Source organism: Pseudophryne corroboree, chromosome 4 (assembly GCF_028390025.1).
Source record: "Pseudophryne corroboree isolate aPseCor3 chromosome 4, aPseCor3.hap2, whole genome shotgun sequence".
Taxonomy (NCBI): Eukaryota; Metazoa; Chordata; class Amphibia; order Anura; family Myobatrachidae; genus Pseudophryne; species Pseudophryne corroboree.
Genome location: NC_086447.1, coordinates 15,553,824 through 15,578,778, shown reverse-complemented (window position 1 = coordinate 15,578,778; position 24,955 = coordinate 15,553,824). Strand labels below are relative to the sequence as shown.

The following is a 24,955-nucleotide window of genomic DNA, read 5'->3' as shown; positions in this document are numbered from 1 at the left end:
AATTAGCTCAAATGGTAGAGCGCTCGCTTAGCATGCGAGAGGTGGTGAGGTCGATGCTCGCATTCTCAATATGTTTTTGTTTTGTCATTTTGCAATTCAAGTGCTTTTATTAGGCATTCGTAGTAGTTCTGTAAAAAAATGTTTTTTTTTTATGATTGCAGACACAGAAACCTCAGCTGGCATGGAGAATTAGTGTTTAAACTATTTTTAAAGACAATACAAAACTCAAAAATGGGAGAGAAACTTTATGTTTTCTATAAAAAGAGAATATTTTGAAGGAAAGCTTATAAAAACTTTTAATATATAATGATATGATCTTCCAGTGCCTTTATTCTGAAAAGTCACATGTGCTCATGGGGAATTAGCTCAAATGGTAGAGCGCTCGCTTAGCATGCGAGAGGTAGTGAGATCGATGCTCGCATTCTCCATATGTTTTTGTTTTGTCATTTTGCAATTCAAGTGCTTTTATTAGGCATTCGTAGTAGTTCCATAAAAAATGGATTGTTTTTTATGATTGCAGACATAGAAATCTCAGCTGCCATGGAGAATTAGTGTTTAAACATTTTTTAAAGACATTACAAAACTCAAAAATGGGAGAGAAACTTTATGTTTTGTATGAAAAGAGAATATTTTGAAGGAAAGCTTATAAAAACTTTCAATATATAATGATATGATCTTCCAGTGCCTTTATTGTGAAATGTCACGTGTGCTCATGGGGAATTAGCTCAAATGGTAGAGCGCTCGCTTAGCATGCGAGAGGTAGCGAGATCGATGCTCGCATTCTCCATATGTTTTTGTTTTGTCATTTTGCAATTCAAGTGCTTTTATTAGGCATTCGTAGTAGTTCCATAGAAAAATGGGTTGTTTTTTATGATTGCAGACATAGAAACCTCAGCTTGCATGGAGAATTAGTGTTTAAATATTTGTAAAGACATTACAAAACTCAAAAATGGGAGAGAAACTTTATGTTTTCTATAAAAAGAGAATATTTTGAAGGAAAGCTTATAAAAACTTTCAATATATAATGACATGATCTTCCAGTGCCTTTATTCTGAAAAGTCACATGTGCTCATGGGGAATTAGCTCAAATGGTAGAGCGCTCGCTTAGCATACGAGAGGTAGCGAGATCGATGCTCGCATTCTCCATATGTTTTTGTTTTGTCATTTTGCAATTCAAGTGCTTTTATTAGGCATTCGTAGTAGTTCCATAAAAAAATGGGTTGTTTTTTATGATTGCAGACATAGAAACCTCAGCTGGCATGGAGAATTAGTGTTTAAACTATTTTTAAAGACATTACAAAACTCAAAAATGGGAGAGAAACTTTATGTTTTCTTTGAAAAGAGAACATTTTGAAGGAAAGCTTATAAAAACTTTCAATATATAATGATATGATCTTCCAGTGCCTTTATTCTGAAAGGTCACATGTGTTCATGGGGAATTAGCTCAAATGGTAGAGCGCTCGCTTAGCATGCGAGAGGTAGCGAGATCGATGCTCGCATTCTCCATATGTTTTTGTTTTGTCATTTTGCAATTCAAGTGCTTTTATTAGGCATTCGTAGTAGTTCCATAAAAAAATGGGTTGTTTTTTATGATTGCAGACATAGAAACCTCGGCTGGCATGGAGAATTAGTGTTTAAACTATTTTTAAAGACATTACAAAACTCAAAAATGGGAGAGAAACTTTATGTTTTCTATGAAAAGAGAATATTTTGAAGGAAAGCTTATAAAAACTTTCAATGTATAATGATATGATCTTCCAGTGCCTTTATTCTGAAAAGTCCCATGTGCTCATGGGGAATTAGCTCAAATGGTAGAGCACTCGCTTAGCATGCGAGAGGTAGGGAGATTGATGCTCGCATACTCCATATGTTTTTGTTTTGTCATTTTGCAATTCAAGTGCTTTTAATAGGCATTCGTAGTAGTTCCATAGAAAAATGGGTTGTTTTTTATGATTGCAGACACAGAAACCTCAGCTGGCATGGAGAATTAGTGTTTAAATATTTATAAAGACATTACAAAACTCAAAAATGGGAGAGAAACTTTATGTTTTCTATAAAAAGAGAATATTTTGAAGGAAAGCTTTTAAAAACTTTCAATATATAATGACTTGATCTTCCAGTGCCTTTATTCTGAAAAGTCACATGTGCTCATGGGGAATTAGCTCAAATGGTAGAGCGCTCGCTTAGCATGCGAGAGGTGGTGAGATCGATGCTCGCATTCTCAATATGTTTTTGTTTTGTCATTTTGCAATTCAAGTGCTTTTATTAGGCATTCGTAGTAGTTCTATAAAAAAATGGGTTTTTTTTTATGATTGCAGACACAGAAACCTCAGCTGGCATGGAGAATTAGTGTTTAAACTATTTTTAAAGACAATACAAAACTCAAAAATGGGAGAGAAACTTTATGTTTTCTATGAAAAGAGAATATTTTGAAGGAAAGCTTATAAAAACTTTCAATATATAATAATATGATTTTCCAGTGACTTTATTCTGAAAAGTCACATGTGCTCATGTGAAATTAGCTCAAATGGTAGATTGCTCGCTTAGCATGTAAGAGTTAGCGAGATCTATGCTCACATTCTCTATATGTTTTTGTTTTGTCATTTTGCAATTCAAGTGCTTTTATTAGGCATTCGTAGTAGTTCCATAGAAAAATGGGTTGTTTTTTATGATTGCAGACATAGAAACCTCAGCTGGCATTGAGAATTAGTGTTTAAATATTTTAAAGACATTACAAAACTCAAAAATGGGAGAGAAACTTTATGTTTTCTATGAAAAGAGATTATTTTGAAGGAAAGCTTATAAAAACTTTCAATATATAATGATATGATCTTCCAGTGCCTTTATTCTGAAAAGTCACATGTGCTCATGGGGAATTAGCTCAAATGGTAGAGCGCTTGCTTAGCATGCGAGAGGTAGCGATGTCGATCCTCGCATTCTCCATATCTTTTTGTTTTGTCATTTTGCAATACAAGTGCTTTTATTAGGCATTCGTAGTAGTTCCATAGAAAAATGGCTTGTTTTTTATGATTGCAGACATAGAAACCTAAGCTGTCATGGAGAATTAGTGTTTAAATATTTTTAAAGACATTACAAAACTCAAAAATGGGAGAGAATCTTTATGTTTTCTATAAAAAGAGAATATTTTGAAGGAAAGCTAATAAAAACTTTTAAAATATAAGGACATGATCTACAAGTGACTATAATCTGAAAAGTCACAAATGCTCTTGTGGAATTAGCTCAAATGGTAGAGCGCTCGCTTAGCATGCGAGAGGTAGTGAGATTGATGCTCGCATTCTCTATATGTTTTAGTTTTGTCATTTTGCAATTCAAGTGCTTTTATTAGGCATTCGTAGTAGGTCCATTAAAAAATATGTTGTTTTTTATGATTGTAGACATAGAAACCTCAGCTGGCATGGAGAATTAGTGTTTAAACTATTTATAAAGACAATACAAAACTCAAAAATGGGAGAGAAACTTTATGTTTTCTATAAAAAGAGAATATTTTGAATGAAAGCTTATAAAAACTTTCAATATATAATGACATGATCTTCCAGTGCCTATATTCTGAAAAGTCACATGTGATCATGGGGAATTAGCTCAAATGGTAGAGCGCTCGCTTAGCATGCAAAAGGTAGCGACATCGATGCTCGGATTCTCCTTATGTTTTTGTTTTGTCATTTTGCAATTTAAGTGCTTTTATTAGGCATTCGTAGTAGTTCCATAAAAAACTGGGTTGTTTTTTATGATTGCAGACATAGAAACCTCAGCAGGCATGGAGAATTAGTGTTTAAACTATTTTTAAAGACAATACAAAACTCAAAAATGGGAGAGAATCTTTACGTTTTCTATAAAAAGAAAATATTTTGAAAGAAAGCTTATAAAAACTTTCAATATATAATGACATGATTTTCCAGTTCCTATATTCGGAAAAGTCACATGTGCTTATGGGGAATTAGTACAAATGGTAGAGCGCTCCCTTGGCATGCAAGAAGTAGCGAGATCGATGCTCGCTTTCTCCATATGTTTTTGTTTTGTCATTTTGCAATTCAAGTGCTTTTATTAGGCATTCATAGTAGGTCCATTAAAAAATATGTTGTTTCTTATGATTGTAGACATAGAAACCTCAGCTGGCATGGAGAATTAGTGTTTAATCTATTTTTAAAGACATTACAAAACTCAAAAATGGGAGAGAATCTTTACGTTTTCTATAAAAAGTGAATATATTGAAGGAAAGCTTATAAAAACTTTCAATATATAATTACATGATCTTCCAGTGCCTAAATTCTGAAAAGTCACATGTGTTTGTGGGGAATTAGCTCAAATGGTAGATCGCTCGCTTAGGATGCGAGAGGTAGCAAGATCAATGCTCGCATTCTACATATGTTTTTGTTTTGTCCTTTTGCAATTCAAGTGCTTTCATTAGGCATTCGTAGTAGTTCCATAAAAAACTGGGTTGTTTTTTTATGATTGCAGACATAGAAACCTCAGCTGGCATGGAGAATTAGGGTTTAATCTATTTTAAAAGACAATACAAAACTCAAAAATGGGAGAGAATCTTTACGTTTTCGATAAAAAGAGAATATTTTGAAGGAAAGTTTATAAAAACTTTCAATATATAATGACATAATCTTCAAGTGACTATATTCTGAAAACTCACACGTTCTCTTGGGGAATTAGCTCAAATGGTAGAGCGCTCGCTTAGCATGCGAGAGGTAGCGAAATCAATGCTTACATTCCCCATATGTTTTTGATTTGTCGTTTTGCAATTCAAGTGCTTTTATTAGGCATTCATAGTAGTTCCATAAAAATCTGTGTTGTTTTTTTATGAATACAGACATAGAAACCTCAGCTGGCATGGATAATTAGTGTTTAAACTATTTTTAAAGACAATACAAAACTCAAAAATGGGAGAGAATCTTTACTTTTTCTATAAAAAGAACATATTTTGAAAGAAAGCTTATAAAAACTTTCAATATATAATGACATGATCTTCCAGTGCCTATATTGTGAAAAAACACTTGTGCTCATGGGGAATTAGCTCAAATGGTAGAGCGCTTGCTTAACCTGCGAGAGGTAGCGAGATCAATGCTCGCATTCTCCATATGTTTTTGTTTTGTCATTTTGCAATTCAAGTGCTTTTATTAGGCATTCGTAGTAGTTCCATAAAAAAATGGGTTGTTTTTTATGATTGCAGACATAGAAACCTCAGCTGGCATGGAGAATTAGTGTTTAAACTAATTTTAAAGACAATACAAAACTAAAAAATGGGAGAGAAACTTTATGTTTTCTATAAAAAGAGAATATTTTGAAGGAAAGCTTATAAAAACTTTCAATATATAATGATATGATCTTCCAGTGCCTTTATTCTGAAAAGTCACATGTGCTCATGGGGAATTAGCTCAAATGGTAGAGCGCTCGCTTAGCATGCGAGAGGTGGTGAGATCGATGCTCGCATTCTCCATATGTTTTTGTTTTGTCATTTTGCAATTCAAGTGCTTTTATTATGCATTCGTAGTAGTTCCATAGAAAAATGGGTTGTTTTTTATGATTGCAGACATAGAAACCTCAGCTGGCATGGAGAATTAGTGTTTAAACTATTTTTAAAGACAATACAAAACTCAAAAATGGGAGAGAAACTTTATGTTTTCTATAAAAAGAGAATATTTTGAAGGAAAGCTTATAAAAACTTTTAATATATATTGATATGATCTTCCAGTGCCTTTATTCTGAAAAGTCACATGTGCTCGTGGGGAATTAGCTCAAATGGTAGCGCGCTTGCTTAGCAAGCGAGGAGTAGCGAGATTGATGCTCGCATTCTCCATATGTTTTTGTTTTGTCATTTTGCAATTCAAGTGCTTTTATTAGGCATTCGTAGTAGTTCCATAAAAAAATGGGTTGTTTTTTATGATTGCAGACATAGAAACCTCAGCTGGCATGGAGAATTAGTGTTTAAACTAATTTTAAAGACAATACAAAACTAAAAAATGGGAGAGAAACTTTATGTTTTCTATAAAAAGAGAATATTTTGAAGGAAAGCTTATAAAAACTTTCAATATATAATGATATGATCTTCCAGTGCCTTTATTCTGAAAAGTCACATGTGCTCATGGGGAATTAGCTCAAATGGTAGAGCGCTCGCTTAGCATGCGAGAGGTGGTGAGATCGATGCTCGCATTCTCCATATGTTTTTGTTTTGTCATTTTGCAATTCAAGTGCTTTTATTATGCATTCGTAGTAGTTCCATAGAAAAATGGGTTGTTTTTTATGATTGCAGACATAGAAACCTCAGCTGGCATGGAGAATTAGTGTTTAAACTATTTTTAAAGACAATACAAAACTCAAAAATGGGAGAGAAACTTTATGTTTTCTATAAAAAGAGAATATTTTGAAGGAAAGCTTATAAAAACTTTTAATATATAATGATATGATCTTCCAGTGCCTTTATTCTGAAAAGTCACATGTGCTCGTGGGGAATTAGCTCAAATGGTAGCGCGCTTGCTTAGCAAGCGAGGAGTAGCGAGATCGATGCTCGCATTCTCCATATGTTTTTGTTTTGTCATTTTGCAATTCAAGTGCTTTTATTAGGCATTCGTAGTAGTTCCATAAAAAAATGGGTTGTTTTTTATGATTGCAGACATAGAAACCTCAGCTGGCATGGAGAATTAGTGTTTAAACTAATTTTAAAGACAATACAAAACTCAAAAATGGGAGAGAAACTTTATGTTTTCTATAAAAAGAGAATATTTTGAAGGAAAGCTTATAAAAACTTTCAATATATAATGATATGATCTTCCAGTGCCTTTATTCTGAAAAGTCACATGTGCTCATGGGGAATTAGCTCAAATGGTAGCGCGCTCGCTTAGCATGCGAGAGGTGGTGAGATCGATGCTCGCATTCTCAATATGTTTTTGTTTTGTCATTTTGCAATTCAAGTGCTTTTATTAGGCATTCGTAGTAGTTCTATAAAAAAATGGTTTTTTTTTTTATGATTGCAGACACAGAAACCTCAGCTGGCATGGAGAATTAGTGTTTAAACTATTTTTAAAGACAATACAAAACTCAAAAATGGGAGAGAAACTTTATGTTTTCTATAAAAAGAGAATATTTTGAAGGAAAGCTTATAAAAACTTTTAATATATAATGATATGATCTTCCAGTGCCTTTATTCTGAAAAGTCACATGTGCTCATGGGGAATTAGCTCAAATGGTAGAGCGCTCGCTTAGCATGCGAGAGGTAGTGAGATCGATGCTCGCATTCTCCATATGTTTTTGTTTTGTCATTTTGCAATTCAAGTGCTTTTATTAGGCATTCGTAGTAGTTCCATAAAAAATGGATTGTTTTTTATGATTGCAGACATAGAAACCTCAGCTGGCATGGAGAATTAGTGTTTAAACTATTTTTAAAGACAATACAAAACTCAAAAATGGGAGAGAAACTTTATGTTTTCTATAAAAAAAAATATTTTGAAGGAAAGCTTATAAAATCTTTCAATATATAATGACATGATCTTCCAGTGCCTTTATTCTGAAAAGTCACATGTGCTCATAGGGAATTAGCTCAAATGGTGGAGCGCTCGCTTAGCATGCGAGAGGTAGCGAGATCGATGCTCGCATTCTCCGTATGTTTTTGTTTTGTCATTTTGCAATTCAAGTGCTTTTATTAGGCATTCGTAGTAGTTCCATAAAAAATGGATTGTTTTTTATGATTGCAGACATAGAAATCTCAGCTGCCATGGAGAATTAGTGTTTAAACATTTTTTAAAGACATTACAAAACTCAAAAATGGGAGAGAAACTTTATGTTTTCTATGAAAAGAGAATATTTTGAAGGAAAGCTTATAAAAACTTTCAATATATAATAATATGATTTTCCAGTGACTTTATTCTGAAAAGTCACATGTGCTCATGTGAAATTAGCTCAAATGGTAGATTGCTCGCTTAGCATGTAAGAGTTAGCGAGATCTATGCTCACATTCTCTATATGTTTTTGTTTTGTCATTTTGCAATTCAAGTGCTTTTATTAGGCATTCGTAGTAGTTCCATAGAAAAATGGGTTGTTTTTTATGATTGCAGACATAGAAACCTCAGCTGGCATTGAGAATTAGTGTTTAAATATTTTAAAGACATTACAAAACTCAAAAATGGGAGAGAAACTTTATGTTTTCTATGAAAAGAGATTATTTTGAAGGAAAGCTTATAAAAACTTTCAATATATAATGATATGATCTTCCAGTGCCTTTATTCTGAAAAGTCACATGTGCTCATGGGGAATTAGCTCAAATGGTAGAGCGCTTGCTTAGCATGCGAGAGGTAGCGAGGTCGATCCTCGCATTCTCCATATCTTTTTGTTTTGTCATTTTGCAATTCAAGTGCTTTTATTAGGCATTCGTAGTAGTTCCATAGAAAAATGGCTTGTTTTTTATGATTGCAGACATAGAAACCTCAGCTGTCATGGAGAATTAGTGTTTAAATATTTTTAAAGACATTACAAAACTCAAAAATGGGAGAGAATCTTTATGTTTTCTATAAAAAGAGAATATTTTGAAGGAAAGCTAATAAAAACTTTTAAAATATAAGGACATGATCTTCAAGTGACTATAATCTGAAAAGTCACAAATGCTCTTGTGGAATTAGCTCAAATGGTAGAGCGCTCGCTTAGCATGCGAGAGGTAGTGAGATCGATGCTCGCATTCTCTATATGTTTTAGTTTTGTCATTTTGCAATTCAAGTGCTTTTATTAGGCATTCGTAGTAGGTCCATTAAAAAATATGTTGTTTTTTATGATTGTAGACATAGAAACCTCAGCTGGCATGGAGAATTAGTGTTTAAACTATTTATAAAGACAATACAAAACTCAAAAATGGGAGAGAAACTTTATGTTTTCTATAAAAAGAGAATATTTTGAATGAAAGCTTATAAAAACTTTCAATATATAATGACATGATCTTCCAGTGCCTATATTCTGAAAAGTCACATGTGATCATGGGGAATTAGCTCAAATGGTAGAGCGCTCGCTTAGCATGCAAAAGGTAGCGACATCGATGCTCGGATTCTCCTTATGTTTTTGTTTTGTCATTTTGCAATTTAAGTGCTTTTATTAGGCATTCGTAGTAGTTCCATAAAAAACTGGGTTGTTTTTTATGATTGCAGACATAGAAACCTCAGCAGGCATGGAGAATTAGTGTTTAAACTATTTTTAAAGACAATACAAAACTCAAAAATGGGAGAGAATCTTTACGTTTTCTATAAAAAGAAAATATTTTGAAAGAAAGCTTATAAAAACTTTCAATATATAATGACATGATCTTCCAGTGCCTATATTCGGAAAAGTCACATGTGCTTATGGGGAATTAGTACAAATGGTAGAGCGCTCCCTTAGCATGCGAGAAGTAGCGAGATCGATGCTCGCTTTCTCCATATGTTTTTGTTTTGTCATTTTGCAATTCAAGTGCTTTTATTAGGCATTCATAGTAGGTCCATTAAAAAATATGTTGTTTCTTATGATTGTAGACATAGAAACCTCAGCTGGCATGGAGAATTAGTGTTTAATCTATTTTTAAAGACATTACAAAACTCAAAAATGGGAGAGAATCTTTACGTTTTCTATAAAAAGTGAATATATTGAAGGAAAGCTTATAAAAACTTTCAATATATAATTACATGATCTTCCAGTGCCTAAATTCTGAAAAGTCACATGTGTTTGTGGGGAATTAGCTCAAATGGTAGATCGCTCGCTTAGGATGCGAGAGGTAGCAAAATCAATGCTCGCATTCTACATATGTTTTTGTTTTGTCCTTTTGCAATTCAAGTGCTTTCATTAGGCATTCGTAGTAGTTCCATAAAAAACTGGGTTGTTTTTTATGATTGCAGACATAGAAACCTCAGCTGGCATGGAGAATTAGGGTTTAATCTATTTTAAAAGACAATACAAAACTCAAAAATGGGAGAGAATCTTTACGTTTTCGATAAAAAGAGAATATTTTGAAGGAAAGTTTATAAAAACTTTCAATATATAATGACATAATCTTCAAGTGACTATATTCTGAAAACTCACACGTTCTCTTGGGGAATTAGCTCAAATGGTAGAGCGCTCGCTTAGCATGCGAGAGGTAGCGAAATCAATGCTCACATTCCCCATATGTTTTTGATTTGTCGTTTTGCAATTCAAGTGCTTTTATTAGGCATTCATAGTAGTTCCATAAAAATCTGTGTTGTTTTTTTATGAATACAGACATAGAAACCTCAGCTGGCATGGATAATTAGTGTTTAAACTATTTTTAAAGACAATACAAAACTCAAAAATGGGAGAGAATCTTTACTTTTTCTATAAAAAGAACATATTTTGAAAGAAAGCTTATAAAAACTTTCAATATATAATGACATGATCTTCCAGTGCCTATATTGTGAAAAGACACTTGTGCTCATGGGGAATTAGCTCAAATGGTAGAGCGCTTGCTTAACCTGCGAGAGGTAGCGAGATCAATGCTCGCATTCTCCATATGTTTTTGTTTTGTCATTTTGCAATTCAAGTGCTTTTATTAGGCATTCATAGTAGTTCCATAAAAATCTGGGTTGTTTTTTATGAGACAGAGAAACCTCAGCTGGCATGGAGAATTAGTGTTTAAACTATTTTTAAAGACAATACAATACTCAAAAATGGGAGAGAAATTTTATGTTTTCTATAATAAGAGAATATTTTGAAGGAAAGCTTATAAAAAATTTCAATATATAATGGCATGATCTTCCAGTGCCTATATTCTGAAACATCATATGTGCTCATGGGGAATTAGCTCAAATGGTAGACCACTTGCTTAGCATGTGAGAGGTAGTGAGATCGATGCTCCATATGTTTTTGTTTTGTCATTTTGCAATTCAAGTGCTTTTATTAGGCATTCGTAGTAGTTCCAAAAAACCTATGTTGTTTTTTATGATTGCAGACATAGAAACCTCATCTGGTAAGGAAGAAATAGTTTTTAATCTATTTTTAAAGACAATACAAAACTCAAAAATGAGAGAGAATCTTTATGTTTTCTACAAAAAGAAAATATTTTGAAGGAAAGCTTATAAAAACTTTCAATATATAATGACTTGATCTGAAAGTGCCTATATTCTGAAAAGTCACATGTGCTCATGGGGAATTAGCTCAAATGGTAGAGCACTCGCTTAGCAAGGGAGAGGAAGCAAGATCGATGCTCGCGTTCTCCATATTATTATTTTTTTTGTCATTTTGCAATTCAAGTGCTTTTATTAGGCATTCGTAGTAGTTCCATAAAAAACTGGGTTGTTTTTTATGATTGCAGACATAGAAACCTCAGCTGGCATGGAGAATTAATGTTTTATCTATTTTTAAAGACAATACAAAACTCAAAAATGGGAGAGAAACTTTGTTTTCTATAAAAAGAGAATATTTTGAAGGAAAGCTTATAAAAACTTTCAATATATAATGATATGTACTTCCAGTGCCTTTATTCTGAAAAGTCACATGTGCTCATGGGGAATTAGCTCAAATGGTAGAGCGCTCGCTTAGCGTGCGAGAGGTAGCGAGATCGATGCTCCCATTCTGCATATGTTTTTGTTTTGTCATTTTGCAATTCAAGTGCTTTTATTAGGCATTCGTAATAGATCCATAGAAAAATTGGTTGTTTTTTATGATTGCAGACATAGAAACCTCAGCTGGCATTGAGAATTAGTGTTTAAACTATTTTTTGTAGACAATACAATACTCAAAAATGGGGGAGAAACTTTATGTTTTCTATAAAAAGAGAATATTTTAAAAGGGAAGCTTATAAAAACTTTCAATATATAATGATATGATCTTCCAGTGCCTTTATTCTGAAAAGTCACATGTGCTCATGGGGAATTAGCTCAAATGGTAGAGCGGTCGCTTAGCATGCAAGAGGCAGCGAGATTGATGCTCGCATTCTCAATATGTTTTTGTTTTGTCATTTTGCAATTCAAGTGCTTTTATTAGGCATTGGTAGTAGTTCCATAAAAAAATGGGTTGTTTTTTATGATTGCAGACATAGAAACCTCAGCTGGCATGGAGAATTAGTGTTTAAACTATTTTTAAAGACATTACAAAACTCAAAAATAGGAGAGAAACTTTATGTTTTCTATGAAAAGAGAATATTTTGAATGAAAGCTTCTAAAAACTTTCAATATATAATGATATGATCTTCCAGTGCCTATATTCTGAAAAGTCGTTTGTGCTCATGGGGAATTAGCTCAAATGGTAAAGCACTCCCTTAGCATGCGAGAGGTAGCGAGATCGATGCTTGCATTCTCAATATGTTTTTTTTTTGTCATTTTGCAATTCAAGTGCTTTTATTAGGCATTCGTAGTAGGTCCATAAAAAAACTATGTTGTTTTTTATGATTGCAGACATAGAAAACTCAGCTGGCATGGATAATTAGGGTTTAATCTATTTTTAAAGACAATACAAAACTCAAAAATGGGAGATAATCTTTACGTTTTCAATGAAAAAAGAATATTTTGAAGGAAAGCTTATAAAAACTTTCAATATATAATGACATGACCTTCAAGTGACTATATTCTGAAAAGTCATACGTGCTCATGGGGAATTATCTCAAATGGTAGAGTGCTCGCTTTGCATGCGAGAGGTAGCGAGATCGATGCTAGCATTTTCCATATGTTTTTGTTTTGTCATTTTGCAATTCAAGTGCTTTTAATAGGCATTCGTAGTAGTTCCAAAAAAACTGGGTTGTTTTTTATGATTGCAGACATAGAAACCTCAGCTGGCATGGAGAATTATTGTTTAAAGTATTTTTAAAGACAATACAAAACTCAAAAATGGGAGAGAAACTTTATGTTTTCTATCAAAAGAGAATATTTTGAAGGAAAGCTTATAAAAACTTTCAATATACAGATGTGTCCACATACATCTTTGCTATATCCCGCCATGTATGGCTTGGTTTAACATACTATAGACTCAAAGATTTAGCCATGACTTGTGATTTTTCTTAACTTGCTTCTTTATTATGTTACTTTATACATATTCTATTATGGAAAACAAAATTTTTAAAATCCATTCACTCGTTACTCGTGAAAAACAGTTTAGCCATGTTTTCCATGTTGTGCCAAATTTAGCAAATTAGCAAAGATGTAAGTGGACACATCTGTATAATGACATGATCTTCCAGTGCCTATATCCTGAAAAGTCACATGTGCACATGGGGAATTAGCTCAAATGGTAGAGCGCTCGCTTAACATGCGAGAGGTAGCGAGATCTATGCTCGCATTCTCCATATGTTTTTGTTTAGTCATTTTGCAATTCAAGTGCTTTTATTAGGTATTCATAGTAGTTCCATAAAGAACTGGGTTGTTTTTTATGATTGCAGACATAGAAACCTCAACTGGCATTGAGAACTAGTGTTTAATCTATTTTTAAAGACAATACAAAACTCAAAAATGGGAGAGAATCTTTATGTTTTGTATAAAAAGAGAATATTATGAAGTAAAGCTTATAAAAACTTTCAATATATAATGACATGATCTTCCAGTGCCTATATCCTTAAAAAAGTCACATGTGCACATGGGGAATTAGCTCAAATGGTAGAGCGCTCGCTTAACATGCGAGAGGTAGCGAGATCGATGCTCGTATTCTCCATATGTTTTTGTTTTGTCATTTTGCAATTCAAGTGCTTTTATTAGGCATTCGTAGTAGGTCTATGAAAAACTGGGTTGTTTTTTATTATTGCAGACATAGAAACCTCAGCAGGCATGGAGAATTAGTGTTTAATCTATTTTTAAAGACAATACAAAACTCAAAAATGGGAGTGAAACTTTATGTTTTCTATAAAAAGAGAATATTTTGAAGGAAAGCTTATAAAAACTTTCAATATATAATGACATGATATTCAAGTGACTATATTCTGAAAAGTCACACGTTCTCTTGGGGAATTAGCTCAAATGGTAGAGCGCTCGCTTAACATGCGAGAGGTACCGAGATCTATGCTCGCATTCTCCATATGTTTTTGTTTTGTCATTTTGCAATTCAAGTGCTTTTATTAGGCATTCATAGTAGTTCCATAAAAAACTTGGTTGTTTTTTATGATTTCAGACATAGAAACCTCAGCTGGCATGGAGAATTAGTGTTTAAATATTTTTAAAGACATTACAAAACTCAAAAATGGGAGAGAAACTTTATGTTTTCTATAAAAAGAGAATATTTTGAAGGAAAGCTTATAAAAACTTTCAATATATAATGACATGATCTTCCAGTGCCTATATTCTGAAAAGTCACATGTGCTCATGGGGAATTAGCTCAAATGGTAGAACACTCGCTTAGCATGCGAGAAGTAGCGAGATAGATGCTCGCATTCTCCATATATTTTTGTTTTGTCATTTTGCAATTCAAGTGCTTTTATTAGGCATTCATAGTAGTTCCATAAAAAACTGGGTTGTTGTTTTTTATTATTGCAGACATAGAAACCTCAGCAGGCATGGAGAATTAGTGTTTAATCTATTTTTAAAGACAATACAAAACTCAAAATTGGGAGAGAATCTTTATGTTTTCTATAAAAAGAGAATATTTTGAAGGAAAGCTTATAAAAACTTTCAATATATAATGACATGATCTTCAAGTGACTATATTCTGAAAAGTCACACGTTCTCTTGGGGAATTAGCTCAAATGGTATAGCGCTCGCTTAACATGCGAGAGGTAGCGAGATCAATGCTCGCATTCTCCATATGTTTTTGTTTTGTCATTTTGCAATTCAAGTGCTTTTATTAGGCATTCATAGTAGTTCCATAAAAATCTGAGTTGTTTTTTATGATTGCAGACAGAGAAACCTCAGCTGGCATGGAGAATTAGTGTTTAAACTATTTATAAAGACAATAAAAAACTAAAAAATGGGAGAGAATCTTTATGTTTTCTATAAAAAGAGAATATTTTGAAGGAAAGCTTATAAAAACTTTCAATATATAATGACATGATCTTCAAGTGACTATATTCTGAAAAGTCACACGTTCTCTTGGGGAATTAGCTCAAATGGTATAGCGCTCGCTTAACATGCGAGAGGTAGCGAGATCAATGCTCGCATTCTCCATATGTTTTTGTTTTGTCATTTTGCAATTCAAGTGCTTTTATTAGGCATTCATAGTAGTTCCATAAAAATCTGAGTTGTTTTTTATGATTGCAGACAGAGAAACCTCAGCTGGCATGGAGAATTAGTGTTTAAACTATTTATAAAGACAATAAAAAACTCAAAAATGGGAGAGAAACTTTATGTTTTCTATAAAAAGAGAATATTTTTAAGGAAACCTTATAAAAACTTTCAATATATAATGACATGATCTTCCAGTGCCTATATTCTGAAAAGTCACATGTGCTCATGGGGAATTAGCTCAAATGGTAGAGCGCTCGCTTAGCATGCAAAAGGTAGCGACATCGATGCTCACATTCTCCTTATGTTTTTGTTTTGTCATTTTGCAACTCAAGTGCTTTTATTAGGCATTCGTAGTAGTTCCATAAAAAACTGGGTTGTTTTTTATGATTGCAGACATAGAAACCTCAGCAGGCATTGAGAATTAGTGTTTAATCTATTTTTAAAGACAATACAAAACTCAAAAATGGGAGAGAATCTTTACGTTTTCTATAAAAAGTTAATATTTTGAAGGAAAGCTTATAAAAACTTTCAATATATAATTACATGATCTTCCAGTGCCTATATTCTGAAAAGTCACATGTGTTTGTGGGGAATTAGCTTAAATGGTAGATCGCTCGCTTACAATGCGAGAGATAGCAAGATCAATGCTCGCATTCTACATATGTTTTTGTTTTGTCCTTTTGCAATTCAAGTGCTTTTATTAGGCATTCATAGTAGTTCCATAAAAATCTGGGTTGTTTTTTTATGATTATAAACAGGGAAACCTCAGCTGGCATGTAGAATTAGTGTTTAAACTATTTTTAAATACAATAAAAAACTTGAAAATGGGAGAGAAACTTTATGTTTTCTATAAAAAGAGAATATTTTGAAGGAAAGCTTATAAAAACTTTCAATATATAATGACATGATCTTCCAGTTCCTATATTCTGAAAAGTCACATGTGCTCATGGGGAATTAGCTCAAATGGCAGAGCACGCGCTTAGCATGAGAGAAGTAGCGACATCGATGCTCGCATTCTCCATATGTTTTTATTTAGTCATTTTGCAATTTAAGTGCTTTTATTAGGCATTCGTAGTAGTTCCATAAAAAACTGGGTTGTTTTTTATGATTGCAGACATAGAAACCTCAGCTGGCATGGAGAATTAGTGTTTAAACTATTTTTAAAGACAATACAAAACTCAAAAATGGGAGAGAAACTTTATGTTTTCTATCAAAAGAGAATATTTTGAAGGAAAGCTTATAAAAACTTTCAATATATAATGACATGATCTTCCAGTGCCTATATTCTGAAATGTCACATGTGCACATGGGGAATTAGCTCAAATGGTAGAGCGCTCGCTTAACATGCGAGAGGTAGTGAGATCGATGCTCACATTCTTCATATGTTTTTGTTTTGTCATTTTGCAAATCAAGTGCTTTTATTAGGCATTCGTAGTAGGTCCATTAAAAACTATGTTGTTTTTATGATTGTAGACATAGAAACCTCAGCTGGCATGGAGAATTAGTGTTTAATCTATTTTTACAGACAATACAAAACTCAAAAATTGGAGAGAATCTTTACGTTTTCTATAAAAAGAGAATATTTTGAAGGAAAGCTTATAAAAACTTTCAATATATAATGACATGATCTTCAAGTGACTATATTCTGAAAAGTCACATGTGCTCTTGGGGAATTAGCTCAAATGGTAGAGCGCTCGATTAGCATGTGAGAGGTAGCGAGATCGATGCTCGCATTCTCCATATGTTTTTGTTTTGTCATTTTGCATTTCAAGTGCTTTTATTAGGCATTCATAGTAGTTCCATAAAAAACTGGATTGTTTTTTATGATTACAGACATAGAAACCTCAGCTGGCATGGAGAATTAGTGTTTAAAGTATTTTTAAAGACAATACAAAACTCAAAAATGGGAGAGAAACTTTATGTTTTCTATAAAAAGAGAATATTTTGAAGGAAAGCTTATAAAAACTTTCAATATATAATGACATGATCTTCCAGTGCCTATATTCTGAAAGGTAACATGTGCACATGGGGAATTAGCTCAAATGGTAGAGCGCTTGCTTACCATGCGAGAGATTGAGACATTGATGCTCACATTCTCCATATGGTTTTGTTTTGTCAATTTGCAATTCAAGTGCTTTTATTAGGCATTCATAGCAGTCCCATAAAAACTGGGTTGTTTTTTATGATTGCAGACATAGAAACCTCAGCTGGCATGGAGAATTAGTGTTTAAACTATTTTTAAAGACATTACAAAACTCAAAAATGGGAGAGAATCTTTATGTTTTCTATAAAAAGAGAATATTTTGAAGGAAAGCTTATAAAAACTTTCAATATATAATGACATGATCTTCAAGTGACTATATTCTGAAAAGCCACATGTTCTCTTGGGGAATTAGCTCAAATGGTAGAGCGCCTTCTTAACATACGAGAGGTAGCGAGATCAATGCTCGCATTCTCCATATGTTTTTGTTTTGTCATTTTGCAATTCAAGTGCTTTTATTAGGCATTCATAGTAGTTCCATAAAAATCTGAGTTGTTTTTTATGATTGCAGACAGAGAAACCTTAGCTGGCATGGAGAATTAGTGTTTAAAGTATTTTTAAAGACAATACAAAACTCAAAAATGGGAGAGAAACTTTATGTTTTCTATAAAAAGAGAATATTTTGAAGGAAAGCTTATAAAAACTTTCAATATATAATGACATGATCTTCCAGTGCCTATATTCTGAAAGGTAACATGTGCACATGGGGAATTAGCTCAAATGGTAGAGCGCTTGCTTACAATGCGAGAGATTGCGACATTGATGCTCACATTCTCCATATGGTTTTGTTTTGTCAATTTGCAATTCAAGTGCTTTTATTAGGCATTCATAGCAGTCCCATAAAAACTGGGTTGTTTTTTATGATTGCAGACATAGAAACCTCAGCTGGCATGGAGAATTAGTGTTTAAACTATTTTTAAAGACAATACAAAACTCAAAAATGGGATAGAAACTTTGTTTTCTATAAAAAGAGAATATTATGAAGTAAAGCTTCTAAAAACTTTCAATATATAATGACATGATCTTCCAGTGCCTATATTCTGAAAAGTCCCATGTGCTCATGGGGAATTATATCAAATGGTAGAGCGCTCACTTAGCATGTGAGAGGTAGCGAGATCGATGCTCGTATTCTCCATATGTTTTTGTTTTGTCATTTTGCAATTCAAGTGCTTTTATTAGGCATTCGTAGTAGGTCTATAAAAAACTGGGTTGTTTTTTATGACTGCAGACATAGAAACCTCAGCAGGCATGGATAATTAGTGTTTAAACTATTTTTAAAGACAATACAAAACTCAAAAATGGGAGAGAATCTTTACGTTTTCTATAAAAAGAAAATATTTTGAAAGAAAGCTTATAAAAACTTTCAATATATAATGACATGATCTTCCAGTGCCTATATTCGGAATAGTCACATGTGCTTATGGGGAATTAGCTCAAATGGTAGAGCGCTCCCTTAGCATGCGAGAAGTAGCGAGATCGATGCTCGCTTTCTCCATATGTTTTTGTTTTGTCATTTTGCAATTCAAGTGCTTTTATTAGGCATTCATAGTAGGTCCATTAAAAAATATGTTGTTTTTTATGATTGTAGACATAGAAACCTCAGCTGGCATGGAGAATTAGTGTTTAATCTATTTTTAAAGACATTACAAAACTCAAAAATGGGAGAGAATCTTTACGTTTTCTATAAAAAGTGAATATATTGAAGGAAAGCTTATAAAAACTTTCAATATATAATTACATAATCTTCCAGTGCCTAAATTCTGAAAAGTCACATGTGTTTGTGGGGAATTAGCTCAAATGGTAGATCGCTCGCTTAGGATGCGAGAGGTAGCAAGATCAATGCTCGCATTCTACATATGTTTTTGTTTTGTCCTTTTGCAATTCAAGTGCTTTTATTAGGCATTCGTAGTAGTTCCATAAAAATCTGGGTTGTTTTTTATGATTGTAAACAGGGAAACCTCATCTGGCATGTAGAATTAGTGTTTAAACTATTTTTAAAGACAATACAAAACTCGAAAATGGGAGAGAAACTTTATGTTTTATATAAAAAGAGAATATTTTGAAGGAAAGCTTATGAAAACTTTCAATATATAATGACATGATCTTCCAGTTCCTATATTCTGAAAATTCACATGTGCTCATGAGGAATAGCTCAAATGGCAGAGCACTCGCTTAGCATGTGAGAAGTAGTGACATCGATGCTCGCATTCTCCATATGTTTTTGTTTAGTCATTTTGCAATTTAAGTGCTTTTATTAGGCATTCGTAGTAGTTCCATAAAAAACTGGGTTGTTTTTTATGATTGCAGACATATTAACCTCAGCTGGCATGGAGAATTAGTGTTTAAACTATTTTTAAAGACAATAAAAAAATCAAAAATGGGAGAGAAACTTTATGTTTTCTATAAAAAGAGAATATTTTGAAGGAAAGCTTATATAAACTTTCAATATATAATGACATGATCTTCAAGTGACTATATTCTGAAACTTCACATGTACTCTTGGGTAATTAGCTCAAATGGTAGAGTGCTCGCTTAGCATGCGAGAGGTAGCGACATCGATGCTCGTATTCTACATATGTTTTTGTTTTGTTATTTTGCAATTCAAGTGCTTTCATTAGGCATTCGTAGTAGTTCCATAAAAAACTGGGTTGTTTTTTATGATTGCAGACATAGAAACCTCAGCTGGCATGGAGAATTAGGGTTTAATCTATTTTAAAAGACAATACAAAACTCAAAAATGGGAGAGAATCTTTACGTTTTCGATAAAAAGAGAATATTTTGAAGGAAAGTTTATAAAAACTTTCAATATATAATGACATAATCTTCAAGTGACTATATTCTGAAAACTCACACGTTCTCTTGGGGAATTAGCTCAAATGGTAGAGCGCTCGCTTAGCATGCGAGAGGTAGCGAAATCAATGCTCACATTCCCCATATGTTTTTGATTTGTCGTTTTGCAATTCAAGTGCTTTTATTAGGAATTCATAGTAGTTCCATAAAAATCTGTGTTGTTTTTTTATGAATACAGACATAGAAACCTCAGCTGGCATGGATAATTAGTGTTTAAACTATTTTTAAAGACAATACAAAACTCAAAAATGGGAGAGAATCTTTACTTTTTCTATAAAATGAACATATTTTGAAAGAAAGCTTATAAAAACTTTCAATATATAATGACATGATCTTCCAGTGCCTATATTGTGAAAAGACACTTGTGCTCATGGGGAATTAGCTCAAATGGTAGAGCGCTTGCTTAACCTGCGAGAGGTAGCGAGATCAATGCTCGCATTCTCCATATGTTTTTGTTTTGTCATTTTGCAATTCAAGTGCTTTTATTAGGCATTCATAGTAGTTCCATAAAAATCTGGGTTGTTTTTTATGAGACAGAGAAACCTCAGCTGGCATGGAGAATTAGTGTTTAAACTATTTTTAAAGACAATACAATACTCAAAAATGGGAGAGAAATTTTATGTTTTCTATAATAAGAGAATATTTTGAAGGAAAGCTTATAAAAAATTTCAATATATAATGGCATGATCTTCCAGTGCCTATATTCTGAAACATCATATGTGCTCATGGGGAATTAGCTCAAATGGTAGACCACTCGCTTAGCATGTGAGAGGTAGTGAGATCGATGCTCCATATGTTTTTGTTTTGTCATTTTGCAATTCAAGTGCTTTTATTAGGCATTCGTAGTAGTTCCAAAAAACCTATGTTGTTTTTTATGATTGCAGACATAGAAACCTCATCTGGTAAGGAAGAAATAGTTTTTAATCTATTTTTAAAGACAATACAAAACTCAAAAATGAGAGAGAATCTTCATGTTTTCTACAAAAAGAAAATATTTTGAAGGAAAGCTTTTAAAAACTTTCAATATATAATGACTTGATCTGAAAGTGCCTATATTCTGAAAAGTCACATGTGTTCATGGGGAATTAGCTCAAATGGTAGAGCACTCGCTTAGCAAGGGAGAGGTAGCAAGATCGATGCTCGCGTTCTCCATATTATTATTATTTTTGTCATTTTGCAATTCAAGTGCTTTTATTAGGCATTCGTAGTAGTTCCATAAAAAACTGGGTTGTTTTTTATGATTGCAGACATAGAAACCTCAGCTGGCATGGAGAATTAATGTTTTATCTATTTTTAAAGACAATACAAAACTCAAAAATGGGAGAGAAACTTTGTTTTCTATAAAAAGAGAATATTTTGAAGGAAAGCTTATAAAAACTTTCAATATATAATGACATGATCTTCCAGTGCCTATATTCTGAATTGTCACATGTCATTATGATTGCAGACTTAGAAACCTCAACTGGCATGGAAAATTAGTGTTTAAACTATTTTTAAAGACAATACAAAACTCAAAAAAGGGATAGAATCTTTATGTTTTCTAAAAAAAAAAATATTTTGAAGGAAAGCTTATAAAAACTTTCAATATATAATGACATGATCTTCCAGTGCCTGTATTCAGAAAAGTCACATGTGCTCATAGGGAATTAGCTCAAATGGTAGAGCGCTTACTTAGCATGCAAGAGGTATCGATATCGATGCTCGCATTCTCCATATGTTTTTGTTTTGTCATTTTGCAATTCAAGTGCTTTTATTAGGTATTCATAGTAGTTCCATAAAGAACTGGGTTGTTTTTTATGATTGCAGACATAGAATCCTCAACTGGCATTGAGAATTAGTGTTTAATCTATTTTTAAAGACAATACAAAACTCAAAAATGGTAGAGAATCCTTACGTTTTCTATAACAAGAAAATATTTTGAAGGAAAGCTTATAAAAACTTTCAATATATAATGACATGATCTTCCAGTGCCTATATTCTGAAAAGTCACATGTGCTCATAGGGAATTAGCTCAAATGATAGAGCGCTCACTTAGCATGTGAGAGGTAGCGAGATCGATGCTCGCATTCTCCATATGTTGTTTTTTTTGCAATTCAAGTGCTTTTATTAGGCATTCGTAGAAGTTTTATAAGAAACTGGGTAGTTTTTTGTGATTGCAGACATAGAAACATAAGCTGGCATGGAGAATTAGTGTTTAAACAATATTTAAACACAATACAAAACTCAAAAATGGGAGAGAAACTTTATGTTTTCTATAAAAAGAAAATATTTTGAAGGAAAGTTTATAAAAAATTTCAATATATAATGACATGATCTTCCAGTGCCTATATTCTGAAAAGTCACATGTGCTCATGGGGAATTAGCTCAAATGGTAGAGCGCTCGCTTAGCATGTGAGAGGTAGCGATATCGATGCTCGCATTCTTCATATGTTTTTTTGTTGTCATTTTGCAATTCAAGTGCTTTTATTAGTCATTCGTAGTAGTTCCATAAAAAACTGGGTTGTTTTTTTATGATTGCAGACATAGAAATCTCAGCTGGCATGGAGAATTAGTGTTTAATCTATTTTTAAAGACAATACAAAACTCAAAAATGAGAGAGAATCTTTACATTTTCTATCAAAAGAAAATATTTTGAAGGAAAGCTTATAAAAACTTTCAATATATAATGACATGATCTTCCAGTGCCTTTATTCTGAAAAGTCACATGTGCTCATGGGGCATTAGCTCAAATGGTAGAGCGCTCGCTTAGCATGTGAGAGGTAGAGAGATCGATGCTCGCATACTCCATTTGTTCTTTTGTTGTCATTTTGCAATTCAATGCTTTTATTAGGCATTCGTATAGTACCATAAAAAACTGGGTTGTTTTTTATGATTGCAGACATAGAAAGCTCAGCTGGCTTGGAGAATTAGTGTTTAATCTATTTTTAAAGACAATGCAAAACTCAAAAATGGGAGAGAAATTTTATGTTTTCTATAAAAAGAGAATATTTTGAAGGAAAGCTTATAAAAACTTTCAATATATAATGACATTATCTTCCAGTGCCTATATTCTGAAAAGTCACATGTGCTCCTGGGGAATTAGCTCAAATGGTAAACCACTCGCTTAGCATGCGAGAGGCAGCGAGATCGATGCTCTCATTCTCCATGTGTTTTTGTTTTGTCATTTTGCAATTCAAGTGCTTTCATTAGGCATTCGTAGTAGTTCAATAAAAAACTGTGTTGTTTTTTTATGAATGCAGACATAGAAACCTCAGCTGGCATGGAGAATTAGTGTTTAAACTATTTTTAAAGACAATACAAAACTCAAAAATGGGAGAGAAACTTTATGTTTTCTATAAAAAGAGAATATTTTGAAGGAAAGCTTATAAAAACTTTCAATATATATTGACATGATATTCCAGTGCCTATATTCTGAAACTGCACACATGCTCATGGGGAATTAGCTCAAATGGTAGAGCGCTCACTTAGCATGCAAGTGGTAGCGAGATCGATGCTTGCAGTCTCCATATGTTTTTGTTTTGTCATTTTGCAATTAAAGTGCTTTTATTAGGCATTCGTAGTAGTTCCATAAAAAAACTGCATTGTTTTTTATGATTGCACACATAGAAACCTCAGCTGGCATGTAGAATTAGTGTTTAAACTATTTTTAAAGACAATACAAAACTCAAAAATTAGAGAGAAACTTTATGTTTTCAAAATAAAAACTCTTGAGTAAAGCAGAGATATATTTTTAATGATTATATTGGTGACAGCCCTGTCACAGTGGGAGTGAATCCAACTTGTAGATTAGATTTATTGGTCACAAACAGAAGCACAGAGAGTGCAATATCTTCCTGTTCTTCATTCTTTTCAATTCCATGGATACAATCCACAAAGTGTAAATAATTCCTATAAGAAAAAGAGAAGTACCTTTTTATGACTAGTTCAAGTTAAACACATTGCTCCTGATTATTTTTATATGTTTCTTCATTTTTATGATATGCAATTTTATTTAGTATTTTTTTTACATTTTGTTGTGAATGTTTGACTGTTCTACTGATAATTGCCATTGACTTGATCTTGTCAAAAATATTTTACATATTAGCTTAAAAATTATTATATTCATGAAAGATACACATATTTTTTTAAAGCATCAAGTACATGGAAAGACAATGCAATTATTCATTACATAGGATACACCTTTTGATTTAACTCTGTAACATTACTGTGGTGACTAGGCAGACATACCTTGTTCATGTTACCATTATAACTTTTTACCTATGTTTATTTTATCTGGAGTTATACATAACAATTCTTACACTTATTTTCAAAGCCCTCACTCAGTCCTTGCCTACTTACATTGATGACCTTAACTGCACTCACACTCCCACCCAACCTCTTCACTCCACCTAGTTACACTGACTCTCATCCCAACTGCGTTTGCACATGCTAGGAAAGAAAGAAAGAAAGAAAGAAAGAAAGAAAGAAAGAAAGAAAGAAAGAAAGAAAGAAAGAAAGAAAGAAAGAAGAAGAAGAGGAGAGGGAAGAAAGAATCAAGGAAGAAAGACGATTAAAGAAGAATATGGAATAGGAAGAAGTAAGTAGCAAGCAGGATGATGAAAAATGAAGAAAGAAAAAAAGAAAAAAGAAGTAGAAGAAATATGAGAAAAAAGGATACATGTGACATTAATAAAGAGAATGATAATATTTTTACAGAAAAGGGTGGTCAGGACTTAGCCCAGATTTACTCAGTATACACAATTCAGTCAACCATTCAATGCAGAAACTGATCAAATAAAAATTCCCTGACTGCATGGGGACAGATAAAAGATGATGATATGATAAAAATTAAGAGAATTACTAAGATGTGTGCAGATATCTTAATATTCTGGAGACTCTGATACTTAACATATTATTGTCATGATACTGACTGTATTTCTCATATGATGTGGCT

General features: G+C 32.8%; 2 non-coding genes across 2 annotated transcripts; both read left to right on the top strand.

Moving 5' to 3' along the window:
- The first annotated feature begins 714 nt into the window (after positions 1-714).
- TRNAA-AGC (transfer RNA alanine (anticodon AGC)) lies at positions 715-787 on the top strand. Its single transcript has one exon. It is a non-coding gene; the product is annotated as a tRNA-Ala (tRNA).
- A 646-nt stretch (positions 788-1,433) lies between these two features.
- On the top strand, positions 1,434-1,506 carry TRNAA-AGC (transfer RNA alanine (anticodon AGC)). Its single transcript has one exon. It is a non-coding gene; the product is annotated as a tRNA-Ala (tRNA).
- The last annotated feature ends 23,449 nt before the right edge of the window (positions 1,507-24,955 follow it).